Source organism: Bidens hawaiensis, unplaced genomic scaffold (assembly GCF_021521415.1).
Source record: "Bidens hawaiensis isolate Kalapana, Puna unplaced genomic scaffold, B.hawaiensis_p1.1 tig00001206_1, whole genome shotgun sequence".
NCBI lineage: Eukaryota > Viridiplantae > Streptophyta > Magnoliopsida > Asterales > Asteraceae > Bidens > Bidens hawaiensis.
In genome coordinates, this window is record NW_027491069.1 from 646,822 (window position 1) to 655,204 (window position 8,383).

Genomic DNA, 8,383 nt, shown 5'->3' on the forward strand with positions numbered 1-8,383 from the left:
GTTTCCTGAACCCCATCAGACGGTGTATGATGCCCCCAGAGGCAAGATCGGGGTATATGCTGCATTCTTTGTCTATGGGAATCTTAGGTTCCCGTTGACAAAGTTTGTGTACCGTGTCCTAGAGAGGCACGGTGTACACCTGACCGAGGTGCACCCGATGGCGATCGCGAAGATTCGCCACTTCGAGTGGGTGTGCCGGATTCTGGGCATTGAGCCCTTCTTCGACCGCCTGATGACCTTCTACTCTTGGAGGTGCATCCAGGGGTGGTATACGCTGATAACCCGGATCAAGGGTTTGAAGATTTGCGCAACCGAGCGCAGTCTTCGTTCGTGGAAGCGGGAGTTCTTCTACATCTCCGCTCGCGCCATCCCCCTTGCCATGAAATTTAAGAATGGGCAAGCTCTCCCCAGCCTTCACGCCTCCAACTACCAGGAGGCGGAATGGTTTTCAAAGATTTCCCGAGTCCAATCTCTGGTTTACCGGTTTGCTGAGTCCGGCATGGTGATGCTCGGGATGAGCCGGGTGTGGAAGGATGCGGATGCGCAAAAGATCCCGATCGTCCTCGAATACGGTTTGAACTCTGTTCCTTACGGTATGCTCTGTTTCTTTTTGTTGATTTAGAATCTCTTCTAACTTCTTTCCTGTTTATTTCAGAGGGGAACGACTTGCAGTCGCTCCTGTATCCGCGGGAGGCTGACAGTCCCGCTAGGATGGGTACTCGCGCTCTAGATGAGAACGAGTTGCCCATCCTTGAATAGACGGCGGATCGGTTCGTGGAGGTCTACCCGTCAGGCCACGAGATCCTGAGCGCCAGGCGGCCAGGTAAGGCGTTATTCAACCCTCGACCCCTCAATGCTGAAACCTCTGCTGGAATTCCTCTAATCTTATGTTCTGATGAGGAATCCGCAGATGGTCCTCCGTTGGTGCGGAAGAAGAAGGCTGCCGGCGGGAAGGGGAAGGAGAAGGTGGCCTCCACTGCCGATCCGGTGCCTCGGTCTGATTCAGAGGCCGAGAGCGAGGAGGTGGCGGGGAACCCCGGTGGTGATAAGACCACTGCTCCAGAGGCTGCGACGACTGTCACCTCCGGAGAGCCCAGGATGACAACGGTGAGCGGCGTGAAGAGGCCGGCTCCATCGGGTTCATCCCCGCCTGTCCGCACTTTTAGGCTCAAGAAAACCCGTAAGTACAAACTTTATTTTTAACTTCATAGCTTTCCATCATTAATACTTATCTTCTTTGTGCAGGCGTGGATGTTGACGTATTCCAGGGTGGAGCGGGGAGGAGTACCTCCGGACCCATTACGGTAGGCTTGGTCAGCCTACCTGAGGCGACGACCCAAGCGGCTGCGCCTGCGCCTGCTTCCGCTGGTTCAGTTGCTCACTCCGTTGAGCCAACTGTTTCAGCTGTGATGACATCACCGCCGGCTGTCAGTGCCATATTTACCGCATCTTTCACTGAGCCGGCGGTTACTTTTTCTGCGCATTCCGCAGCGGCGACCACGGTTGTGAGTTCACCTCCGGTGAGTTCACCTCCGTTGGTTTCTACCGCGGCGGCCTCCATGCCTCCGACGTCAGCAGCTACAGCCGATACTTCAGGTATGCTTGGCGCTTATCGTCAACCTCTGCCTCCTTCCCATCTGCCTGACCTCTTGGATGGATTTCCCTTGGGTTCAGGTGATGGGTTTGGCGGCTATCGGCCTATTGTTGACCCTACAGGTGCGTAGGGTTCTTTTGGCCTCTTTTTTTTTATCATCTTTTCCTAACTGCTTTTTGTTTTTTACAGTGTCGGATTCCAATGAAGTGTATGTTCCACGATGGAACATCCGCCGAGGAACAACCCTTCGCACACCTGTGGAGTGCGTAGAGTGGGCCCGTCACGCAGCTCCCAGTGGTGCGTTGGGGGAAGCCATGGCTAGCTACCAGGAGGGTAGGCTAACCAATGAGCTTCGGGTTCTCCTGGCCTGGATGCAGCCGCGCGTCGAGCTGCTTTGTCGTGAAAACGACAAGTTAAAAGCAGCTCGCATTCAAGAAGTAGCTCGGGCGCGGGCTGTCCGGGAGGAGAACGTAAGGCTTACCGCAGTGGCTGCGGAAAAAGAGAAGGCCTTCAAGGCCCTCGAGGTTGAAGTTCAGGCCCGGCTCGAGGCCCGTTCCAAGGCTGCCCAAGCTGTTAACGAACAGCTTCGGCTGGCTAAGGAAACTGCACGGAACGCAACCGAGAGGGCCACCAAGGCTGAAGCTGTTGCTGAGCCTCTACGCGTGGAGAATGAGGAGCTTAAAGCCAAATTAGAGGCTCTCCAGCAGGCTCATGATGCCTTGGCGATGGAAGACGCCAAAAAGCTCCAAGAGATCTTGGACCAGAGGGGGGTGCTTGACCACACTGAGCGGAAGCTAAAGGGCGTCGAAGAGGCTGCGGCTAAAGAAGTGTTGCTTGCCAACCTCAACAAAAGTGAAGCCGAACGCGCCCGTAACGAAGCTCAAGCTGCCCTCCAGGAGGCTCTGGTTGCCAAGGAATGGCTTCTTCGAGAAGCGTTGTCTCAGGTATGTTTAATTCCATTATATCTTCACGCTTTTCTTTGTAAATAGAAAAGGTTTTGATACTTGTATATTTTTTTTTTGTAGGTTGTGCATCGAGTCTTCACGGATACATCTTATGACGATGCTATGAGCGCAGCCCTCAACGCTTCTCATGAGGATGGGGAAAAGGCCGGCTTCCTGCTTGGTCTAGGGTTTGTTGAGAAAGACATCCCGCCTTCCAACTTCCCTTTATTTGATGTGGATACTGAAGCTGTATACGACCAAGCAGTGAATCAGTATGCCGCCTTCCCGCATCCGGTGGTGGAGAAGGTGAACGAAGCTGCTGCTGCTGATGATGGGCTAGCTATCCTTAAAGCTTTCCTTGAACCGCCACGCTCTACTGATGGTGCTGGTCCAAGTGGAAGTGGCCCTGAAGCTTGATCCTGAAGATCCCTTCCTACTGTTAGGATAGGTTTAGCTTGTATAGATTTATATTCTTGTAGGTGGGTAGTTACCCGGCCATTCTTGTAATGAATATTATGAAATATAAATCTTTATGCGGGTAAGACCGCTATTTTCACTGGATTACTTGCTTTATAAACGTTATATGACTTGCATACTTTAGTTTAAATTAGCAATTTTCCAAGTGTTTAGAATAAGTTAACCTTTGAACGTGGTAGATAATAGGTTGAAGTTTTGCTTCCTCTTTCGTGATTGTGCGGGTAGGACCGTCACTTGCACTTAGTAGGATGGCTAAACTTTACCTATATCTGACCTGCGTAGAGGTTTTCCTCATCTTTTTAGAAATTTTCTAAATGTTTAGAATAAGTTAACCTTTGAACGTGGTAGATAATAGGTTGAAGTTTTGCTTCCTCTTTCGTGATTGTGCGGGTAGGACCGTCACTTGCACTTAATATGATGGCTAAACTTTACCTACATCTAACCTGCGTGGAGGTTTTCCTCATCCTTTTGTTAGAAATTCTCCGTATTTTGAATAAGTTAACCATTCGACGCGCGGTTGTCAATAGGTTCGGTTTCCTCTCATGATTTGTGCGGTTAGGACCGGCACTTTCATTTAGTTGGATGACCAAAGTTTACCTATGACTGACCTGCGTGAAGGTTTGCCGTTTTTTGGGTTTATGCGGGTTTTACCGCCTTCACCACGCAACGACTTTCACACTTATGTATGCGGTGAAAACCGGCCAGTGTTGAAAGTTCATAAGGTATAAATGTAAAATCATCAGCGTCGATGTTCTAAGGAGAATCATTTCCATTAGAAGTGGCTCTGGGCCTTTTCTTTACAAATTTGGAATTGATCTACAGCAAACTGTGTAATTGAGCTCCCTTCCATGTTGTTGGGATGGGAGTGCCATCGAGCCGATATGCACCTGGTTCGGGATCTCGTTGTTTACGCAGAATGTAGTCTCCAACATTGAAGCTGCAATTTTATTCGTGTTTTCCCCAACTGGGGTTCTACACGCATCAGCCTGCTCACCGTTCATTGCGCCACGAGGTGCGCGAGCGTCCCATCTCTGACGAATGCTTCGACCATGTCCTTTACGTCTGTGCATTCTTCAGTGTTGTGGCCTTTTGTCCTGTGAAAGTCACAGTATTTGCTCCGATCAGCATTGTGACGATGTCGGATTATTGGAGCCTTTGGCCATGGGAGCTCCTCAGTGGCGAATATCTCGGTGACGCTCTTGGTGAGTGGCGTCCATCCGGAGTTTTGGTTCGACTGTACGTTATCCCTTCCGCCTAACCGATGTTGCAAGCCGGATGAGGTGTCAAAGTTTACCCTTGACTGCCAAATGCCTAGCTTCCGCTTTTTGTTTAGTCGGGCGGTAAGGACGTTGTTTTCCCTTGTTTTCTGGGTGTAGAGGTTTGTGCTCTGGGGGAGATCTCTACCCAGTTGCTTCTCCGTTTCCGCAAAGCGTTTTGCTGCTGTCATGATGGCATCCCATGTGGATGGCATGCCATCTTTACCCGTTAAGGTGCGGATGAGCTCTGGGTCGTTCGCGCCCTGGATGAAAGCAACGCGAACAAGATCTTCGCTGATATTACCCAGACTTAGCTTCTTTGAGTTGAAGCGAGTGATGAAGTCTGTCAAAGATTCATCTTTTTCTCGAATGCAATTGAGGATTGTCCATTGCTCCTCGGTATACTTTCTTTGTTGGCTGAAGTGTTGGCTAAACTTCTGCTGGAAGTCTTCCCAATCGTAGATGTGGTGGACCGGTAGACGATCGAACCACGCTCTAGCTGCCCCAACAAGCGTCATTTGGAACATGTAACACCACGTAGGTTCCGTCCAACTACTGACGGTTGCCCCCGCTATGAACCTGTTCAAATGATCGTCTGGATCAGATATACCATCGTAAGTGCCGATGTTGGACATCTGTTTGGCACTTTTCGGGACGATTGCTTCCGCAATGTCCCTTGCAAATTTGGACGTTCCCGCCTTTGCAGCAGTTGGTGTAAATGTTTTCGAGAAGTCACGTGGATTTCCACCTGTGTTTTTTGGTTTGAAGGTTTCTTTAAAATGCCTTCTCGGTTGGGAGTCCGTTTCCTTACGCTTCCCTTTCGCCCTATGACGAGGGTTTGCGTCACTATCGGATTCCTCCGGATCATTGTCCCAGTACTCTCCGAATTCGTCAGCCTGTTGGACGGAACGCAAGCGTTCGTCCAACTCAGCTTGGAATTCCTTCTGACGTGCCTCCGCCCACGCTTTAACTTGTTCAAGTGTTTGGCGGGGGAGTCTCGTCTGTTGTCTTTCCGCCTGGGTATTATTGAATCCCAGGGGATGGTTGTTTACTGCACTTGCCCCAGCTTGGGTAACTGGGGTAGTGTTCGTAAAATTTACTGCACTTGCCCTGGCTTGGGTAACCGGGGTAGTGTTCGTAAAAACTGTGTAGTCGCCGGTATTCCCCCCAGTAGCTGGGGTTGTGGTTACCGGGGTTTCTTTAACCATCTTTCCAGAAGTTTGAAAAAACTGAAAAGAAATGAAGTTCTAGTTTTTTCCCACGGATGGCGCCAATGAAGAAACACTAATCGACCCCGGGCAGATTACGGTTAATCTGGGGGTTAGATAGATGTTTCCCACGAGGGGTTAGACCCGGCAAAGATGGTTCTTCTGATAACCTGCAAAACAGACACCGTGAGCTCGTCACTGAGAAGGGGGGGTTCCTCCTTGTGACCACCCTCCGGCGTGAGAATCAGACTAGATTGCTCTTGAATATAAATGTATATTAAGAGATTGCTAGAGCAGATATCAGGTATATTATGTAATACGAGATAGTATATGATGATAAGATGATAAGATGAGATGATCATACCATTTGGGGTATTTATAGCCGAAGGTAGGTTTCCAAGAAGGTACAGCCGGCTGAATAGTATTCCTGTTCTACCAACTGTGGCCTACGCACGTGCCATGCTGGTAGTTGGTGGGTAGGCAGCGGTTGACAGTGACCAGGCCTGCTGTGTACTATTCCTTTTCCACCAACTGCCGGCTATGCACGTGGTATGACAGGAGTTGGTGAGTAGGCAGCGGCTAATAGTGATACAGTACAAGAGCATGCTGCTCGCCATACTGTTGTCAATGAGCTGTCGTATCTTTGGTCAGATCTTTTGCCCATACCTCGTCAGGTACAGTACAAAAGATCTTCCCGTATCGTACGGACTGGCTTATTTGGGCGGGAGTATTCCCACTCCCGCCTTTGTGCGGGATTGTTCCCGGCTTTGCACATCCCCTCAGGTGACTGCTGAGTTATTGAGAGCTAAGTGCCTTGTGCGTGTAGCCTTGCTGCGCGGGTGGCCTTCCCTGATGGCTTGTATCCGCAGCTGCGGGAACAGGCGGAGTACACCATTGGGAGGCATTTCCTGCGGGAACATCTTGCGTACTGCGCGTAAGGACGTCACGTCTGAGCATAGTGGGTCCTGCGGATCCAGTTGGTTTCTACGCAGACGTCTCTTTTCAAGGTGAGTCTTGCGGGTCCAACTGGGCTCTGCTGGGACCTACCTCTTCATGAACCAATCCCTTTATACTAATTGTAAAATGGGTTCAAAACCTTGTGATGTTATCAAAAGAGCCCCAACCTCAAAACCTCCATTTACACTAGCAGATATAAAACATGCCATACCACCCCATTGCTTCCAAAGATCCTTGATTCGATCCTTGTCATATCTGCTAGCTGACCTTACAGCAGCCTTGATCTTCTACCACCTCGCAACAGCTTTTATCCCACACCTCCCTCACCCTCTTCCTTATATTGCATGGCCAGTTTACTGGTTTATTCAAGGCTGTGTGTTCATGGGCATTTGGCTTATCGCTCATGAATGCGGCCACCATGCTTTCAGTGACCATGCGTGGCTCGAGGATATCATAGGGTTGGTTTTACATTCTTTCCTCATGACACCTTACTTTTCATGGAAAATAAGCCACCACAGGCACCATGCGAATACCGGTTCCCTTGACCATGACGAGGTGTATGTGCCAAAGACAAAATCAAAACTTAATGCCTCCGCGTTTTACTTCGATAACCCGGTCGGTCGAACGCTAACTCTTGTTGTGAAACTCACTCTCGGATGGCACTTATATTTGTCCATTAATGCTGCGGGAAGACCCTATGATAAGTTCGCTAGTCACTAAGATCCTAGGAGTCCAATTTTCTCAGATAACGAGCGAGTCTTGATTCTGATATCTGATGTTGGACTCCTAGGTGTTTGTTATTTTCTGTACAAAGTGGCTATGATTCAAGGGTTTGTATGGGTTTTCTGTGCCTATGGAGGTGCATTGATGGTCATGAACGCCTTCCTTGTGACCATCACATACCTTCATCATACCCATCCTTCTTTGCCCCATTACGACGACTCCGAATGGAACTGGATGAAAGGCGCATTTGCTTCGATCGATAGGGATTATGGATTTCTAAACAAGGTGTTCCATAACATTACCGATACACATGTGCTACACCATTTGTTCTCATATATTCCTCATTATCATGCCATGGAAGCCACAAAAGCGATTAGGCCGATTCTTGGCGAGTTTTATCAAAGTGATAGCACTCCGATTTTGGTGGCGTTATGGAGAGAATCCAAGAATTGTTTGTTCATTGAGCCTGATGATCAAAGTGATGAAGAAAACAAGGGTATCTACTGGTACAAGAATAAATATTGAACAGCCATGCAAAGAAGTAAAAGGGTGGGAGATTATTAACAGTACAATATAATATAATATAATATATGGATGCTTTAATATTTGTGGTTCGTTTTCGTCCAATCAAATGATCTAATTCCTTGTAATGATGTATAATTATCTATGTTCAAGTTAAACTTCATTAATGAAATCATGAAGAAACTATAAATATGTTCAGTCAGTATATTTTTTAAATTCAATTTTGAAAAGTTATTTCTAATAGGCAAAGAAGAGCAATAAGTAGTTATTAAGTGATCTTCATGAATCTTTATAGGCATGTCAAAATGGGAAAAATAAGAAATATATCGACATTTTCGGTAATATAAACATTGTATTTTGTTTCATGTAGTATGTGGAATTGGATTAAATTGTGTTTGACGGGTACGTCGAGTATATGTTTAAGATTAAGTACATAATTACAAAATAAACTTGTAACTCCAAGTGACTCTCTAATATATGAAAAGAAAAAGTATAAAAGATTATACTAATTGTAAAATTGTAAAATGATAAAAATGAATAGCTCAATCCAACAACGGAAAATAAATAAATTATATAAAAGTGTACACACACGAATATATATAGGGAGAGAATCAAGAGAAAACTTAAAAACTTTTAAAAAATTATTTTTAATTAAAAATAAAAAATATTTTTAAATTTCTGTTTTTGCCATTATTCTAATAT

The 8,383-nt window shown here is 47.1% G+C and overlaps 1 pseudogene; it reads left to right on the plus strand.

Annotated features, from left to right (window-relative positions):
• The first annotated feature begins 6,562 nt into the window (after positions 1 to 6,562).
• On the plus strand, positions 6,563 to 7,695 carry LOC143564340 (delta(12)-acyl-lipid-desaturase-like; annotated as a pseudogene).
• Positions 7,696 to 8,383: the final 688 nt, after the last annotated feature.